This window comes from Vicugna pacos, chromosome 3, assembly GCF_048564905.1.
Source record: "Vicugna pacos chromosome 3, VicPac4, whole genome shotgun sequence".
NCBI classification, from domain to species: Eukaryota; Metazoa; Chordata; class Mammalia; order Artiodactyla; family Camelidae; genus Vicugna; species Vicugna pacos.
Window position 1 is genome coordinate 21,560,844 of NC_132989.1, and position 19,477 is coordinate 21,580,320.

At 49.0% G+C, this 19,477-nt stretch overlaps 1 long non-coding RNA gene across 2 annotated transcripts in view; it reads right to left on the minus strand.

The window, feature by feature from the left end:
• The window catches only part of LOC140689429 (uncharacterized), a 76,520-nt gene that overhangs the window by 38,477 nt on the left and 18,566 nt on the right, over nt 1–19,477 (minus strand). For both annotated transcript variants that reach the window (XR_012064365.1, XR_012064364.1), the window contains exon 2: nt 10,899–10,960. This is a non-coding gene — a long non-coding RNA (uncharacterized lncRNA). The remainder of the gene's footprint in view (nt 1–10,898; nt 10,961–19,477) is intronic.

The window sequence follows — 19,477 nt, forward strand, 5'->3', positions numbered from 1 at the left end:
ATAGATAGCAAGAGACAGATGAAAGATGGACTGAAAATGAATTTTGAAGCACTGTTGAGTTAATGATCGTGGTCAAATCCTGTTGAGAGACAAGGCCAGGATTAACCATCTGGGAGTATCTCACAGAATTTCTAGAGCTCAGCTTTAACTCTGCTGGCTCCCCCTACACACCAGCCCTCCATCCTCACCTCTCTCCTTTCCTGTGCTGCCTCCCAGACTAGCATTCTCTCTCCCACCCCACCCAGCTTCAGGGCATTCATCACTTGGGTTAGTGATTTATTAAAGGCTACGACAATCGCTGCTTGGCAAAAATCAATCTATGAAGAATGGGACCAACCCAGGGCCCCCTGTTCTCCTGAGCCCCCACTATCAATCTGCCCCAAAGGAATTCAATGACTCCAACATCAGCATTGCCCACCCTGACCTCACTCTTACCCCAGCCTTGGGTGGGTCTCTGGATCCCTTCCTGTCCTTAGAGAGAAGGGAGAGAGGGAAGGAGGACAGAAGTAGAGAAAGAAAGAGAGAGAGAGGTGAATTAGTGCCTTCTCTTAGATGTTTATTTTGTTGTTTTTAAGTGAGAAAGTCCCAGCTCTATTAAATGCAATCAATACTTGGCCCAAGAGAAGCTTCCCTTCTCTGAGACATTTGAAATCTGGTCAAATCATTTTGCCCCAATACAAAGTAATTTATCAATTTCAAAACCCTTCTAATCAGAGGCTGTGGAGTCCCCATTTCTACCTGCAGGACACATATGTGCACACACAGAGCTGTGCACAAACTCCTCTATTCTCTCTGCAAAACCCCCTCCCACCTCCCAAGGACTGCAGAATGTCTTCCCCTCAGCTCAGCCTCCAGGCTGGGTGCCATCCTCAGTATCTCCAGCCCAGCCTGTGTTCTCCTAGCCTGCAGGTCTGCAGTGTTCAGCCCTGGGGAGGTGGCGGTGGGCACAGGCCCAGCCACAGCACTCTGCTGAGTGCACTCCTCCTTATCTGGTGAAACAGCCGAATTAGGGCAATTCCTGTTCAGACAGAGCCCAGAACTGGAGCCCCGAGGGGCTGGAAGGGGCTCAGAGGCACCAAAGTATTTCCCTAGGACCCTGGCTCTAGTCTCCAAGGGGAAGCAGGCTCAGCTGGCTAGAGCGGGCTTTGCTGGCTGAACCTGGGGATGATGTCACAATACTCCCCTGCCTCTGAAGCTGTGATTTTTGCCCTCCAGGACAGCCTGTGTCTAAAGGGAGATTGCAACAGTGGCAAAATCACCTTGCAACTCACCCGCCTGCTCCCAGGAAGAGTTGCTGGAGCCGTTGCCACTCCATTAGACTGGGTTCTTGGTGGGCCTTTTGTGACCACCAGCTGCACTGGCCAGACGGGCCACTGACCTATGGGGAGGGGCCACCCACTGAATGATTCAAATGCTCTCCCTACAATGGAAAGAAAAGTGAGGAAAGCGAGCCCCCAGGGCTCTGAACAAAGTGATATTAAACTAGAGTGAGCACAGAGCCCTACAGCTTATGAGGCATTTTAATATTAACTGTCTATTCTGTAAGAATGCTGGCGGGTAGGTATTATGTTATTTTTTACTGGGAGAAACCAAGGTTCAGAGAGGTGGAGTCATGTGTGCCAAATGACACAGAAAGTCGGTGATAAACTTGGGTTGCCAATTCAAATTCTCTGAATCCAAATTCTAAAATCGTTCCACATCATTTCTTCATTCATTTATCATATAAATATTGAGCCTCTTTCTTATGTCAAATGTTTAACTTTCTTCATGGCAATCTAAAGTTAGGTGACATTATCCCCTTTCTAGACTGGGAAGTAGAGACTCCATGGGGAAGTGATCTGCTCAAATAACACAGTATAAATGAGAGATGAAAGTAGATTAAACCCAGGTCTTCTGATCTCAGATCTGCACTCTTTCCCATTGCACCACACAGCATATCAGAGAGAGAGCCATGTAAAGAGGCCATGTCTCTTCCTGATCCTACAAACCGTCTCAGGACAGCAGCTCCAGTCCCAGCTCCCCAGCATGACTGCAGGTAGAGATTATGAACATCATTTCTCTGGGAATTTGAGAAGACAGTAGAAATACGGCAACAGGGGCCACACTAGCTGGAGGCGGTCCCCAGTGCTAAGTAGAGTAGAGAGGCACAGAGATCCAGGGCTGAACCCTGCTGGGAGACAGGTGGAAACAGAGAGTTATTGAGGAGGTAACTGAGAGAGCAGCTGACTTCTGGGAACTACAGTGCCCATTACGGCTTGGATCCCCCAACCCTACCGCACTAGGGCTGAGGACTGCCCAAGCGTCCTCCAGGAGGAGATATCCCCCCTCAAAGAATGGCTGCAGTACCCACCGGCTCCAGATTCACCCTGATAGTATCCCACATTGAGGGATGAAAGCACCCCTGCAAATTGGAAAAATAACTAATGTGCTACTCCTGGACCCTGCTGCCTACGAGTGGAGGGGGCTCTTCTGGGTTAACCCAAGAACTGGGAGGAATCAATCCCCTGAACAACAACCCAAAGCAGCAGTGGGGAGAGGCTCCTCGCCTGGTGGGGGTGGAATTACATTTCCTACAGGGTATTCTCGATGTCGCCTCTCATCACCATAATATTTACATCAAATGCAAAAGGCCTCCTCGGAATAGAACCCTGAGGTTGTAAATGCCAAATCCAAGAATGTCAGCAAATGCAAAAGATCAGGTTCTTGGAGCAGCAGTCTCTCCCTCCCCTCCAGGCAATGCCTGCCACAATGCCCCTGGGGGAGGCAGGTGGGCTCCTGAGCAGCCCTGAACCTCACCCAAGATCAGAATGGCCAGGAGCATGCAGGGAGTCCAAGGGCACCCACCTCTGGTCCTGGGATGCCAGGCAGCTTTGTCTCTTCCGCCTGGCTTCATGCAAAGTCTGAAGAAGTGTGTCCACATATACTCCCTGTGCAGAATCAGAGACCAGGCCACCTCATGGACAGAAAGACAGGGGCACTCTCTTCTGTAAATCCCAGAGCCTCAGTAATCAGGCCTCAATGTGGTCTGCAGTCCAGTTCTCTGCCCAGTGTGCCCCTCCCTCCTCCAGCTCCACCCTTGGGGCCCAGGGAAGCTTTTCTAAGGTCATGTGTCCCTTGAACATTTATTGAGCACTCACTAAGCATCATGCCCTGGGAATACAATGGTTAACACCTTGCACAGTCTGTGTTCTCAAGGGCAAAACACAGTGAGCAAGTTATTGTTCAGTAATTGTGCAATATTGTTCAATAAATAACTCCAGATGCTGTGAAGGAAAGAAACTGGGATGAAGGGATAGGGAGGGAAGGAGTGAGACGACTGTTGCCTGGGGAGTCATGGAAGGCCTCTCCAGAGAGGTGGCATTTGACCTGAAGAGTGAGAAGGAGCCGCCCTGGGAAGATCTGGACGGGAGGTGTTCCAAAGGAGGGAACAGCAAGTCCAAGAGCCTCGAGAAGAGGATGAGCGCACGTGCAAGAACAGAAAGGCCGGGCGGTCAGGCAGAGCCAGTGACGGGGAGCGGGAGGAGACGAGGCTAGATGACAGGGTCTTGCCAGCCATGGAAAGGAAAACGATTTCATGCTGGAGGCGCTGGGAAGCCACAGGAGTGATTTAGGGAGGGGATGACACTATCTGATGTACATTTTTAAGTTTTACTCAGATTATAAAAATCTTGGTCTTTTTCCAGCTTCCCAACTTACTTGCTGTGTGATCTTGGGCCAAGATCCTGCACTATTAAACCTCAGTTTCCTTAAAAACTTCTTGGGGAGTCAGAAAGATGACATGAGTTAACATGCTTAGTATGTCTAGTTGAGGACCTCATGTCAGTAGGTGCACAATTCATGTCCCATATTGTGTCTCTCCCACTCTGTCTGTCCTCAGAGCTCTAGCCTAGGCCCCATCTCTTCCCAGCTGTCACACACTAAGTGCACCCAGGGCCTAGCTGGGGTCCCAGAGCAGGGGAAGTTCCTTGTTCACTGGCATTAAGACCACCTGAGGTGGGCCCAGTGTCCCCTTCACCCAGTGCCCCAGCATTTGTCCCACCCCTTGGGCTACAAGAGATCAAACTGCATAGGACTCCCCAGGGACCGCCAGTGGAGTGGCCACTGAATGCTTGGGCACATTTGCATGCAGACACTCTGCATTTCCATGTCACTTGCTGCACCAGTTGGGCAGACACAGCATCTAGGGGAAAGGATATCACTGCCACCCAGGGTTGTGCTCCTCTACACTCATCTGCATACCTCCTCAAGTCCTTTGCACAGAATTTGCCTGGAGAAGGGTCGGGGAAAGGGTGGAAACAATGAGAAGAAGCAGATTATAAAGGCCTTTGTCAGGACGTAAGGAGACTCCACCAGGGCTGAAAGCATGCACGACCCCATTTCTCCCTCTGTAGCCAACTCCAAAGTGGGGAGGGGCTGGCAGCAGCTGCCTGGGTCCACACGTCCACTTGACTGTCCTCAAGGAATAAGGTGCTTCTCCTCCTCCCTCCCTCTACTGGGCTCCACAGAAAGGACACAATGAGGTTAATTAATTGCTCAGAGAACATTCTTTGGAAAGAAGGGGCAGAAGAGCTCTCATGTCTGGGAGCCAGAGGGTCCTCGACACAGCATTAGTAGTGAAGTCCTGCCAGACACAATGGGGGTGTAGAGGGCAGGATCGGGGGTTGTGATGGCAGCAGGCAGGCACGGGAAAGGAGTGGGCAGCAGAGGAAAGGGATATGGAAGAGGCCTCAGAGAACAGCCTCAGGGAAGCCCCTAATACTGGAATGTTTGGGGAGCCCACAGGAGGATGAGTGTCTGGTTGGGCAGGGATGGCAAGGCCTAGGTTGGCTCAGCCCAGTGTCTTAGGTGAGAAGGACAAAGAACACAACCCAAGCCATAGGCACTTCCTCTCCCTCCTGCCCTCCACCGAGTCTAAAGCCAGGCCCTCCCCCATTACGCCTGCATTCCATCCCCAGCCCCAAGCCCTGGGAGATCTTCCTTTATTATTCTTTTGGGGATCAGCACACCTAGTTACCTGTGAGGGGCCCTCCTTCTCCACTCCCAGCTTCTCAGAAACTTTTGTAGCCCCAGTGAGGCCCTCAACTCTACTGTGAACTTTACAGGCAGGGCCACTTAGCACCTCCACCAAACCCAGAGGTATTAACATAGGGCAGGCTGGAAATAAGCAGAGAAAAGTTGGTGCTCCAGGAACCCTGAGGGTACTGACCAAGGTCCTGAACAGCCTCAATTCCTTCCACAGAAACTTGATTAATTCTTCCTGTGCACCCTCTCCTCCCATCACCACCCATACATTTACTCTGCTGCACTTACAACGCTTCATCCTGAACGTGAACCATCTAAGGGCTGGTTAGCCATGTAGCTGATCTCAAGGAGCTCCTTTAGGTTACAAACCTCCTCCTGAAAGCAGCAGCCTCAACCCCTCCCTTCCCGTCCTTAACACTGGCTCTGTCTGTTCTATCAGCCCTGTCAAGGACAGCCCCCTGTGTTCTGACCATGGCAGCAGCTGGCGGAGCCTGGGGCTGCACTTGACATCCTGATCCAACCATATTCTCGGAGAGGAAGCAGGTTGGGAGTTCCGCATGCTTGCACACACCTGCACATACCATGCATACACTCACACCCTCAATGTCAGCCTAGACCAGAGAAACGGTTCTTAGATTTCCTGGGTCAGAACTCCTCTAGTTGTGATGAAAGCCAGGCACTGTCTCTTTCTGGAGAAATGCACACGTACCCAACTTTTGCATGTCCTCCCAGGAGGGCCTGGAATAAGGGTGGCCCTTTCCTTGATTCCTCCTCTGAGCAGCAACACTTGTCTAGGGCTCAGGGTTCCCCTAAGAAGATGTTTTCCAGGCAGGTGTGTATTTTGCCAAATCACAGGGAGCCCTTTCATGGGCTAGTTTTGAGGACTCCCCAGGAGCACAGAGGCTGGGCTAAGGGGCATAGGAATCTGAGCCATCTCAAAGGCCACGTCCAGCTTTCAAACTGGAGGACTGAGTTCTCTTCCACATATGCCTTTTGCTAACCAGTGAAGTCCAGGCACCATCCTCTCTGCCTTGGGAGGCTCTTTCTGAACCAGGGCAGGTAAGCTCTGAGTGCCTCGTGTCTACTTGAGTCACTACACAGTCCGACCAGGTTTTTGTCATCCACAGTGAGCACCAACCATTTAGACAAGAAACCTGGGTTCTGTGTGGCTTCAAAACTTGCTGTGATCAGGCACGAATCCACTGCCTTGGGTTTTGCGCACCTGCAGGCCATCCAAACACAGGCACTGATACGTAAAACACACACACACACAGGTTAAGACACACACATACTGTGTGAGAGTGTGGAGAAATCCACAGATTACAAAAGCAGAGGAAACATGCAGAACTCCAAAAAGCACATGAACACACAAACTATTCACAGACACACAATCACAGTCATGCAAACCATATGTACACACATAGACACTGTAACACGTAACCCTCCCCATTCCTGTCTCCTGGGGAACATTCCAGCCCTACTGAACTTTCTGTTTCTCTCCGCCATGCTTTTGTGTAGTCTGGTCCCTGTGATGGACCCCCTCGTCCCTCCTTTTCCTTACCTGGTAGATTCCTAGTTAGCCCAGTACGCCTCCTTGTTAGTGCCTTCCCAGGGCTGCAGTAACAAAGTATCACAAGCTAGGTGGCTTATAGCAACAGAAGTTTATTCTCTCACGGTTCTGGAGGCCAGAGGTCTGAAATTGAGGTGTTGGCAGGGTTGGTTTCTTCTTGGGGTCTCAGAGAGAGAATCTGTTCATGCCTCTCTCTGAGCTTCGGGGGTTGCAATTCTTAGCATTCCTTGACTTGTAGACACATCGCCCCAACCTCTGCCTCTGTAGCCACACAGTGTTCTTCCCATGTCTGTCTCTAAATTTCCCTCTTCTTATAAGGACACCAGTCATGGGATTAGGGCCTATCCCAATCCAGTGTGACCTCATCTTAACTTGATGACATCAACAGAGACTCAGTTTCCAAATTAGGTCACATTCTCAGGAACTAGGAGTTAGGACTTGAGCATATCTAACAGAGGGATGCAGCTCAGCCCTTAACAGACTCTAAGTCTCAGTCAGAATTCCTTTCTCTCTGAGTCCTTCCCTGACCTGCCTTCCTAGACTGGCTAAAGTCAGTGCCCCTGCTGTGTGCTCCCCTATCACAACACTTCGCTCACATTATTGTTATTGCTTCTCTCTTCCCAGCTCTGAGGGCCCGGGACAGTCTATTTCTGTACACACCACTGTATCTCTAGCACCTGGCACAGTCCCCAGCTGTGACAGGGTCTCAATAATGCTTGCTGGATGAATTAAACCATTTATACATGTGGTACGTGTATGTGAATCTTATTTATATGCATGAACACACTCCCTACATATGTGTACAAACATGTACATCAAACATATACGCAGACACATTAAAACTAAACACACACACAACTCCAGCAGGTTCCAATTAGCCAGTCAATAATGGCTGAGTTCCAAAAAACTCTAACCCTTCTCTAGTGCACTGGGAGAGGCAAAAAGGGGTCAACTATGATCTCCCATCCTCAAGGGACTGACAGGATAATTGGAAAAATAAGACTAGTATGTGATGAGAGATACTACAGAATTTAGTTCTGTTTTGTGAGCTGTGAGTGCTCAGAGGAACGAGCTCTTGTTGTGGGCCAGAGTAGTCAAGGGAGGCTCCTTGGGGGAGGTGGAGTTTGAGCTTGGCCCTCCAGTGTGGACAGGGTTTAGACAGAATAGAGAGAGAGGAGAGGAAAGAAGAGCAGAGGAAGGGAGAGGAGAGGAGACAGCATGTGTAAAGGCCCAGGGGCCTGTACATGGGACTAGTCTAAGGGGAAGAACCCATGTTGCAGTATGGAGGGGATATCTAGATGCCAGAGGCCCCCAGTGCCAGGGCTTAGGATCTCCAGTTTGCCATGGCACCAGTCTCTTCCCACCAGGTGCAGGGAGTAGCTTCTCTAGAATCTTGTGACCCAAGCCTTGGGGGCTGGGGGTAGGCAGGGATGTGCTATGTATCTCAAGCTGCGGGAACATGGGAGCAGTCCCTGACAGGGGTCCTCTCCTTCCTCAGAAGCTGTGGGTAGGTGGTAGCAGCACCTCCTGGAAGGGCAGGGTCAGGCTCAATGACTGGCCCAGCCACCCACTCCTTCCCTGGGAGAGGTAAGTGACAAGCTGGCAGAAAGCTACAGTGACACCTCTGTTGGCAAAGCAGCACCTGTCCGCCCCAATGACAGGGTGGGGGCTGTGGCCAATGGGTAAGAAGAAATGGTGCCTCTGGCTCTCAAAGCTCCTTCTCAGCCCCTGAGGCCTGGCACCTAAAGTCCTCTAAGGAAACGACCAGGCAGTGATGATGAAAGATTCAGCAAGGAAGAAGGAGGGCAGGGCTGGCCGTCCTCAGGGAGGGTGGAGAGCTGGTGAGCTCTTTTTTGGGTCCTGGGAAAAATGATCAGTTGTTCCCTCATCCTGCAGGGGCAGAAAAGGGCTGAGTCTGGGGCTGGAGAAGCCAATACAAGGTCTCTGTCACTCTCTAGACTTCCTTCCTCACCTTGATATTATTGTCCATTTCCTAGGGATGTGGGGCCAGGAAGTAGCTATTACCAAGGGAGTTTGGAGAAGCCACTAAGAAGAAAGTGGAGATAACCAGGAAGAAGAGACAGACTGGGGAGTCAAGGATGGGAAATTTGGTCCAAGCACCTTCCAATGGGAGACGCCCTGTCCCTGTCCCTTCATGTCCTTCTCAGAAAGGCTCCCAGCAAGGAGTAGGAGACAGTAGGGCAAGCTCTGTGTTTGGAAGGGGAAGTGATTTTCTTGAACCTGCAGGATAGGGTTCTAGAAAACCATTCCCCTGGGACACCTGGGTGAGTCACTGGAGAGCAGCTGGGCGAGCAGGTGGAGCTGGAGCCAGGAGCCGGGGGAGAGATGAACACACACGGGCTCCCGGGCATCATCCACAGCTGCTTGCTCGGCAGCGACCATGCAGGCAGCCCTCCCGTGGGAAGCAGGAGGACATTGGGTCATGAGCCCAAGTGAGGGCTGGAAATGTGACATTGGATGATGATCACCCCTGCTGGCGGGCTGACCAGCCAAGCAAGCTTGATGGAGAGAGAAGGGCCAGAGGAAACACACTCTTGGACAAAAAGGACAGATGGAGGGGGCCAGAGGGCAAGGAGGGAGTGTGAGGGGCCAGACAGTCAGGAGAGAGCCGTGGCAAGCTGACATGGGGCCAGCTCCCTGGCCACAAGGTTGCAGGAGTCCCTCAGCCGTACCCACCCAGGAGACCAATGACAGCCTCATAAAGGGGCAACCAGGTCTTTCAAGCTCTTCATAAGGACTCAGTTTGCTAACTTGATACCATTCACTCAAGTTTACCCCACCCCTAGCCACTGATTGTGGCCCACTGGGGAGTCTGAGGCCAATTTTCTGGGCTTGCTCTAAGGTAGAGCAGGGTACTCTTAACCCGGGAGAGCTGAGCTTCCAGAAGAACTCTTCCCAGAGTCCCCCACAAGCCCAAGAATGTCGCCTCTCAAGAACGGCCTCCCAATGCTCTAATTCGAAAAGATATATGCACCCCAATGTTCATAGAAGCACTATATACAATAGCCAAGACATGGAAGTAAACTAAATGTCCATTGACAGATGACTGGATAAAGAAGTTGTGGTATATTTATATAATGGAATACTACTCGGCCATAAAAAGAAAAATAATGCCATTTGCAGCAACAGGGATGGATCTGGAGATTGTCATTCTAAGTGAAGTCAGTCAGAAAGAGAAAGAAAAATACCATATGATATCACTTATACGTAGAATCTAAAAAAAGAAAGAAAGAAGATACTAATGAACTCATCTACAAAGACAGAAATAGAAATAGACATAGTAAACAATCTTATTGTTACCAAGGAGAAAGGGGGTGGGAAGAGATAAATCGGGAATTCAAGATTTGCAAATACTAACTACTATATATAAAACAGATAAACAACAAGTTTCTTCTGTATAGCACAGGGAAATATATTCAATATCTTGTAGTAACCTATGATGAAAAAAAATATGAAAACGAATATATGGATATCTATGGCTGAAATGTTATGCCGTGCACCAGAAAATTGACACACTATAAACTGACTACACATCAATTTAAAAAAACAAAATACAAAAAACAGCCTCCCAAGTCACAGCCCAGACGCAGTGAAGTTGGTGGGGGTGGGGCGGAGGCAGTCCCAGACGACGCCTTCTCTCCTCTCCCTCTTTGTCTGGCCCCTGCCCTGTCATGGCCGCAGGGCCTCACACGCCTCTGTGAAACCCCATTTCCTCTCCATTCAATGACACAGTCTCTCCCTCAGACTCTAACTTTCGTCCCACATCCTGAGCATTTCTAGGCCAGAACCCCTAGCCACCAGGATCACAGAAGCCTGCTGGCCCCGCCGCTCCAAGCAGGGAGGAGCGCTAATTGGCATTAACAGAGACCAGGCCAGCAGCTCACAAAAGATTCTCTCTTCCTGACCAGAGCCATGCCTGGGGCACAGCCAGCTTCTGGTGTCTGCTCCTAGGAGGAGGGGGCTGTTTCGGGTGGAGGGGAATGAAGAGGGGGGTATGCCCTGCTGGGACCCCCGTCCTAGAGCTCATGTACACCCAGCAAGGGGCTGGTCCTCCTTGCTGGCCGCCCTCAACACAAGCCTGCAAGTAGCACAGAGCACACCAGGGACTTTGTCCCCTCGAAGCCCACCCTGTAGGCTCATTTGAATCTAATTTCACCCGGAACGAAAAGCTCTGAGGTCAGGCTGCCAGCACTGATACTCCAGACCATGCTTACCCTGGGTGACCTTAGGCCAAAAAATGGTGCCTCCATTTTCCCATCTGTGAAAAGGGAATAATACTACTTACCTTACCAGGTTGTTGTGAAGATTAAATGCTATCCATGAAAAGATCCTAGCATCCTGTATGGCCTGCAAAAAAATTTAAAAATTAAAAATTAAAAAAAGAAGTTCCTGACATTGTCTCCAGCATGCAGTAAGCATTCCCTCAATACATGGTCATTGTACTTACAGGATTATGATTATTATTTCCTGGGCTCATTTTCCTTTATTGTAGGAACTCCCCATTTCAGGACTTCAACACAGAGCATAAAGAATGGAATAGAGCAGGCATCCCAGAGAAGTTTGTTTGAATAGATGGAAGGAAGGGAAGGAGAGAGGGAAGGAGAGAGGAAAGTGGATTGATGTATCACAGGTAAAATCCATTTTCTGGGTAGAAAAGAAAGACCCCTATTCAATAATTCATGTAATAGACTGACTTGTCACTCCCTAAAATCTCACCTCTGTGTTCATTCCTTTGAGTAAAGGACTGCCCCTCTTCCCATTGGTCCCCTTTAAGATGCAAACAATCACACTGTAGTTTGAATGAGTGATAAGACTGATGAGAGAAGGTGGTCTCAGAGTGCTAGAGCCTCAATGGGGAGAAAGGGAATTTGCCGTGAAAAGTGAAGAAGGGATCATAGCATCATGCAGGAGGCTGGCGGCAAGAAAATTGGGTGCAGGACACTGCAATTTCCCTTAGAAATAGTTCAGATGTGACTGAACCGCATATTCAAGAATGTCTTCGTTGTCCTTGTCTCAGATCCTTCACGCTATGGGTTATAGAACAGAATGGCCATCTGTTTCTCCACATTATGGGTCCAGCACAGAATGTATGACTGTATTTGTTCCTAAAGATTTTCTTTTTCTTGTGGTAGGAACTATCTATATGCAATCTCAATCCTAAAGTGATTTTCATTTGCTGGGGAAATTTGAAGACTATCTCTTGCCAGTCTGAGGTTAAACACAGAGGGAAATCTGAATGCAATTTTCCTGTTTGAGAAGCGGTTACAATATTTTTAAGCAATTGAAGCTTCAAAATTTCAAATTCAACATGCAGTTCTGCCTCCGCCACAGGAACTACAGATTTTGCAAAGTTTACAAAACAATGGAAGAGCTCCATGGCTTTTCCCTGAGTGCTGAGTCTTCGGGTATTTCATAGACGAGGATGTTCTCAGAGACGAGGTGCGGTTTTATTGGTATTTGGCTTTTGGCTGGGGCCTATTAAAGTAAATGTTACAGGGGGAAAAAGTAAGAGGAAAGATGTTATAATGAAGTGTCAGAGCAATAATATGTTTTTAATAGCATTATTTACCAACATTTATTGGCATTTGGAGTTAACAAACACTCTGGTCCATCCCCATTGAGCGTTTGCAGTTAATTTAAAGAAGTTGTCTTGCCTTTGGCACTGCAAAGATGACCCAACTAAGGTCCTTGTGCCATTTTGCAGAGACAAGACTGTTGGATGCCAGGGTGGAGAACAGAGACACAGATCATAGCCAGTCCCTACCTTTCCCCCTGGTCCATTTTCCAGTCCTAGAGAAACCCGTCTGCTTTGTGGGCCGCCCCCACCAACCCCCGCCCAAGGCTTCCTCGTAAGCCCCACCCACTACAGCAAGTGAACAGAGGGCTTTGAAGACAGGAGAATCATGCTGCCCCTGCTGCCCACCACAGCTACCAAAGAGGCAGCCGTAAGGGACCCACCACTGTACCATCTCTGCCCGGCATTCCTTTCATATTTTTCTGGTGAAATCACCTCCATAATCTTTAGGGAGCAAATGTGCCACCTCTTTCAGTCCCTAGAGTTTAGATTCAGGAATCGAGCCCCAGTCCCAGATCTGGCCAGTCAGCAGATTTTATCCCCTGACCACAGTGATGGGTTCAGGAAGGGAAACTGAATAAATGAAGGTGTCGATCTGGCAACTGTAACAAAGATATCCATATAGCCATGGCTTAATCAAGACAAAAGTTTGTTTCTTTTTCATATACAAGCCCAAGGAGATACAGTAGCTTTGCTCCACCCAAGTCCTCAGGAGCCCAGGCTCCTTCTGTCTCATTGCTCTGCCCATCTGGGGGTTACTCTCATCACCACCATGACCAGCCGGCAGCCAGAAGGTGGGAAAAAGGAGGGGGAAGCATGACCTTTCCTTTTAAGGGAACAGCCCCCAAAATTGCAGACGTCAACTGTTGCTTACATCCCATGAGCCAGAATTTAGCCCTACACCACACCTAGTTGCAAGGGAGGCCTGATGGTCAGCTAAAAACTTCTGCCATGTTGGCAGAAGAGGAGAATGACTATTGGGAGAAAATCAAAGGCCCTGCAATAGCAGCCATCCTGTCACCATGATGGCAGAATCTGTTCAAAGATGGAGTTAACACAGAGGAAAAAAGAGAGAGATGGCAAGAACCTCACTGAGGCCCACAGACCCAGCTCTGTGGAGAGCCAGGGCTACTTCTGAGTTTGCAGTTATGTGAGCCAATAAACCAATAAATTCCTTTCTTTTTTCTGTTTTCTTTCCTTTTTTTTTCTTTTTCTTTTTTAAAAACTAGTTTGATTTGGGTTTCTGACTCTAGAACCTAAGATCTCTGGCTAATTTATGTCAAGATCAGAAGGCAAATGGTCAAAAGGAAAAGAGAGGACAAAGAGACCGTGAAGAGGAAGCCAAAGTCATGAGGAAAAAGGACCTTTGAAAGACATAGAAAATGTGCAGAGAGTCAGGGATGATGAGAGGGGAAGAGATGGACACACAGAGGGAATGTAAGCTGCCCAAGTTTCCATCTCCTCCTGCAAAGGCTCCCTCCTGCCAAGCCACTCTGAGGTTCACACTACCTTCTAGTTCAGCTATAACATAGGAACATCACTTTATTGTTCAAAATATTTGCTGTTCCTCCTTTGGTTACCCTTTTTGAAGGAGGAATATACTTCCCACTGGTGTCAGGCTGGCCATGTGATTTGCTTTGGCCAATAAAATGTGAGGGGAAGCTTTAAGACCCATTGTGCTCTGGACTCCAGAGTGAAGAAAACATGGAGCAGAGCTGCGGCTGTTCCATGGCAGACATGTAGCACAATAGAGGAAAACTCATTTGTCATAAGCCTCTGAGATTTGGGGATTGTTTGTCACTGCAGCATAACATATTGTAAGCTGACTGATGCAGGTGTCTTAAAGGCCTATATTTCCTGCAGTTTCTACTGATCTTGAAGCTTGATTGTTTGTCTTCTCCCAGGTTCCCAGACACATATTTGCTTAGAGTATTACTTATCCTCTCCTTGTGCCGAACAGGGAGTATGCCTTGAAGAATCATTCTGATATATAGAAACTTTGGAGAGTTCTATCCATTAAGCCAGGAATGACAAGCCTACATTTCATAAGCAAGTATCCCTTATTATCAAGTCCCCTTCCAATTCCTTCCCCCTGATACTTCCTGTAGCCCCAAGAGGACATGCAATAGATCTGATTATTATATGAGTAACTGCATGATTTAAGTAATTTCATATTTGCAAATTGTACAGAATTTCTGTAAAACAAAATCAGAAATGGATCATTTTACAGATGCTGACTTCTCACAGTTCAGGATGTTTCACGTTAGAGTATATGCTGCACTCGCAATGATAATGATGATGGTGACAAGTCTGTGCAGCGCCTTTCTATTTCCAAAGCATCTCACACAACTTGCCTGCTTTAAATTCACAATGGCTTGCAAATATTATCCCCATTTTACATATAGGGAGGCTGAGCACAAGAAAGCTGAAGAGATCTGACAAATTTTTGGAGCTCTGGTTCCTTGTCCCACTTCTTCTCCCCTTCCTGCTACCTGAGTCACAGCAGGAAGAGAACACCTCCTCCAAGACAGGAGCCTGGGAAGGGCAGTCAGAGACACCACGATTTGAAAAAATAAGTGAATACATGAATGTATGACTAATGGATGGAAGGATGGATAACTGAGTGAGTGGATTGATGGACAGCTAAATGGATGGCTGGGTGGCTGGATGATGGCTAGATGATGGCTGGATGAATGGCTGGATGGGTCTCTTTTGTACGGGTGGATAGACAGATGGATCGGGGGGATTTCTGTGGTCTGAGGGAAAAGACAGTGGTGTTCTCTTAAGAGTCTGAAAAGTGCGCACAAATATCCCTGATCCTCCACCACCCAGAAGCCCGATACTTGGCCAACATCTTAACCCTCCCTGCCCAAGTATTTTAATTCCCTCTTATCCTCAAGAAAATAGAATGTGGTTTACCCACAAAGTTGTCTATTGTTACTCTACAGCTTAGTAGCCATGTTCACTACACCTCTCCAAGCCTCAGTTTCTTCATCTGTGAAATGAAAGTATCACCTCCTTCACAGATTTGTTGTGGGAATACGTAATATACACAGACCATTTCATTAAGTGCCCAACGTATCCTAAGCGCTCAGTGAATAACATCCATTGAAATGATTATTCCCTAAATTTCAGGATGGTTGCCTGTGGAAATCAAGGCAAGTCCCCACCAAGCGAACCCGACTGTGATGATGGTCTCGAGCCCTTTTTCATTAGTGCTGGAATCTGTAATAATACAATAACCTTTATTTTATTACACAGCCCTTGGAAATTGAGGGTTTCATCCATGTCAATTAATTCCCTCGCAGCCCACGTTGGCAGTGACAGTCAGAATGTCAAAATGTCTCATAGGATTCCCTGGGAATCTGAGGCACTTCACCATGAGCCTTCCCCGGGTGAGAGCCCAGCCGAGTGAATCGTTAATGCACTTCACAGGAAGGGGACTCGTCCCAAATGCTAGCACAATCAACCTGAAAGGCAAACTTTCAGCTTCCCGCTCAGTGATCACAGAGGCACTCCCAGGGCGGGGGCGCTGTCTGCTGAGGAAGCCAGAGGCCCTGCTTCCTCGCCTAGTCTGCCCAAGAAGGAACAGCCCATCCTCAGCACCTTGCAGCTGCCCCGTGCAAGGCCCGCAGGCACCTCCTGTCCCAGCCCGCCAGGGCAGCACCCACACTGACTCTGGCCACCAGACCTAGGTCTGCTCCAAGGAAACAGCCCATTTCTGGAGAAGGCTTAGCCAACAAACCCTCATGGAGTGAGAAAGGAGACATCTGGATGAATGAGGAACTAACTCCCAGCATTTGCTCCTGGGACCCTGTTTGCAGCATCCTCTAGAGCCAGATGGCTTCGGTTCAAATCCTGGTTCCTCCACTTCCTAGCTGTGTGGCCTCGGGTACATTACTTAACCTTGCATGCCTTATTTTTCTCATCTGTAAAGTGCATACAATAATAATACCCACCTCCTATGGTTGTATGAGGATTTAATGATTTAATAAATATAAAGCGCTTAGAGCAATGCCTGGTGCATGGAAAGCACTGTATACATGTCTGCTATTATTATTTATTCTTTCTTAGATTCCTTCCTTCATGCATGCTTAATTCTTCCACCCATCCATTTATTCCTGTACTCATGCATGCATCTATCCAGCATGCCTATCTGAGCCTCTAATGAGGTCATGTTAAAAATGAATAATCTTTATTAAGGCAGGATGTGAGACAAAGAGCTACCTTGGGTGGTGTGGGGAAGGTATCTGAAACCTTCACTTTACAGCATTCCACAGAATCAACAACCGTATGCCTTTGCTCATGTGGTTTTCTCTCTTTAGATGCTTGCCTCCCTCTTCTCCCCTCAGAAAACTCTTACTCATCCTTCAAGGCCCATGTTCAAGGGTCACCTCACGGATGAAAATTTTCTACCCCCTCAGGCATAACTATTTTCCATCTCCTCCATGAATGCTTGTTTTAATGAGTCAGTGATTGAATGAATAAAGGCTCCCAATGCTCTTTGTTCATTCGAGTATTATCGCCAGTATCACCTGCTATTATAATTAGTCATTAGGACTTCTTTGTGCCTGGAACAGCCCTGCCCTGGAATGGTGCCTGACACCAGTAAGCACACAGAAACACTTGGTGAATTCATAGATGGTGGCCAAGCCCAGCACTCTCCAGGTCCCTGTGCCTGGTGTCGCCCCTCTGTTGCTCCAGGCCCCTCCCGGGTGGGGCAAATGTGTTGCAGCCTCTCTCCTTCCTCCTCTGATGGGAGGTTTTCTGTGTTTGGGAAGCTCTCAGCGTAACTGGAGATAAATTGACGGTGGAGTGGAAAGGGATGGAGAAAAGCAGTTTCTATGAGCCTGAAAGAAAGGGGGCTGTCATCTCACCTGGTTAACAGCAAACAGTGAGTGCTTTCTGGGGATAAGGTAGGCCCCACTCCCCTGTCTCCCTCCAGCTCTGACAAAGGTTCCTGGAACCCCTTCTTCTCAAAACATTTAAGTGCTGCAGGACTGACCCCAGAGAAGGCAGGGTAGGCAAGTGGTCAAGGGCCGATCATATTGCAAATCCCAGCCCACTTCCTACTGGCTGTGTGGCTTTTGGCAGGTTGCTCAACCTTTCTGAGCTTCACTCTCTCATCCGTTTAAGGATAATACCACACAGGAGAGGTGTGAGGATTAAATGAAACAGCACATGTACTGTGCCCGGCACAGAGTTAATGCTCCATGAATGTTTGCTAATAATACTATTGTTCTTTTTGCTGTTAACCATCTCATGAGAGTCAGATGGGAGTTCAGAACAGTTGTGTCATGTGGTGTTGATCCAGCCCCACCGCAGTCCAGCCCCTCACTGAGGCCCCAGAGGATTTGTGAGAACCACAATCTGGCAGCAGAACCAGAACCTTCTGACCCTTCACATCAATGTTCTCCGCACATCATGAAATGTCGTTGTCGAGTGGGGACTCACTTGGTTCCATCGCTCGGCGCCTGGAGGCTACAGATACAGTGGAGGGTGAGACGGGACTCTGGACTGAAATTCTGTGTCTGTTTAGCACTGGCCAGCCACGTGAACTTGGATGAGTTGCTTAGCTTCTCTGAGCTTCGGTTTCCTCATGTATAAGGTGGGAATCATCGTGCTAGTTCCCACCTCAACGTGAAGCATCAGCAGATTATCAGAAGATAATCAGGAAATTCAAGGAGCACACTCAGTTCACTGTCTGGCTCGGAATAAGAGAGCAATAACTGTTCATTATCATTATTATCTTATTTTATGAGTAAATCTTAGGACAGATGGCTCTTGGGGGAGGGAAGATTTAAACTGTGTCCTTGATGGTGGCTTTTATTCTTCCTGGAAGTCCAGGCTCTGGTGCTCCTGCCACAGGCGCCCCATTTTTCTCTCAGGTCTGGGGACCGCCCCCCATCCCCCATTGTGGGATTCCTCCCCACTCCCATCCACACTGCACCTCCAACTTCACCCAGGCAAGCTGGGGCCTGCTTCTCATTTCCTGGTGACCTCACCGGGGGACACTAATCTCAGAGGACTCTTTCTGAAACACAGTTCTTATCTGATGCCAGAGGGGCCTAGGTTCCCCAGGCCGGGCTGGCTGCTGGGGTTGCTCTGTCTCCTACAGGCAGACAGAAACCTCTTCTGACCACGTGGGATAACTGCACGCTGCTGGGTGGCTTCTGGGTGCTTTGCTCTACCTGTCTGCTGCCAGAGCTAGTGGCTGGTCCTCAGGGACGTGCAACTGGCCTGGGGTTTGTTTCTAAGTTGGCATCACAGCCCTCACTCCAGTGTCATTGTCCCCCAGGTTCCAGAGCAACCTAGATGTTTGGGGGGCCCTCCCTCTGCCATACCTGGGAATTGGAGGATCACAGGAAGGGGAGGATCCCTGCTCCCCAGCCCACCAGCACATCTCCCACTAGCTTTTTTCAGGGAGCAGATCTGTCCCCCCACCACCACTTCCAGGTGCCCAGAGGCCTGAGGAGTTGTCGAAACCACTGAACCTGACATGCAGAGCTGCAGGAGATGCCAGCCGTCTCCTCCAGATGCGGGCTAAAAATACAGAGGAGCGAGGGCCTCAGTAATGGAGACTTTAAGAGCCTGTGACATGCGGCGACGGCTGCGAGGTCGCTAATGAGCTCTGAGCCGGTCGATGCCTGAGCCCTGAGTGAGCACGTGGGCTGGGAGCAGGCACAGGGGTGTCACTCAGCATTTGTCCATCCTGGCTCAGGAATCTAGAATGTTGGTATGTGCCAGGTACTTGGGGACCAGCTCAGGAAACCCCTTGACGACCAGATGGGGAGACTGAGGCCAAGTGACAGGAGGTAAGAAGACATACTGAAGAGAGGCAGAGGCCTCAGGGCCCCCAGCCCCATGTCCCACCCCAGAAACCAGCACAGACCCTGTACTTGGAGACCCTCACAAATGGGTGACAATTGACCAACTGAGTGAACAATTGAATCAGTGAGTGAATTAATATCTTCCTCACTGCAGTGTGAGCACCCCAATGATGGGGACCATAACTTCGTCTCTCTGTCGCTCTAGGGGTGCCTGGCACCAAGTAGGCCCTCAGACACTGCTTGCTGGATGAATGAACACCTGATCTGCTTCCTGATCCATCCCTTTCCTGAGTCTGGGGACAAGGACGCCTGTAAAAATTATGTCTGGGGTCTCTTTCCATTACCACTTAGACAGCCAAAATGTAGTAGTCCCACCTGCCAGAGAGAAAAACCACCACAACACGGCAGACGTTCTTAACCGTGTGGTAAACACCGGCCTAAGAACCTGGCACAAATGAC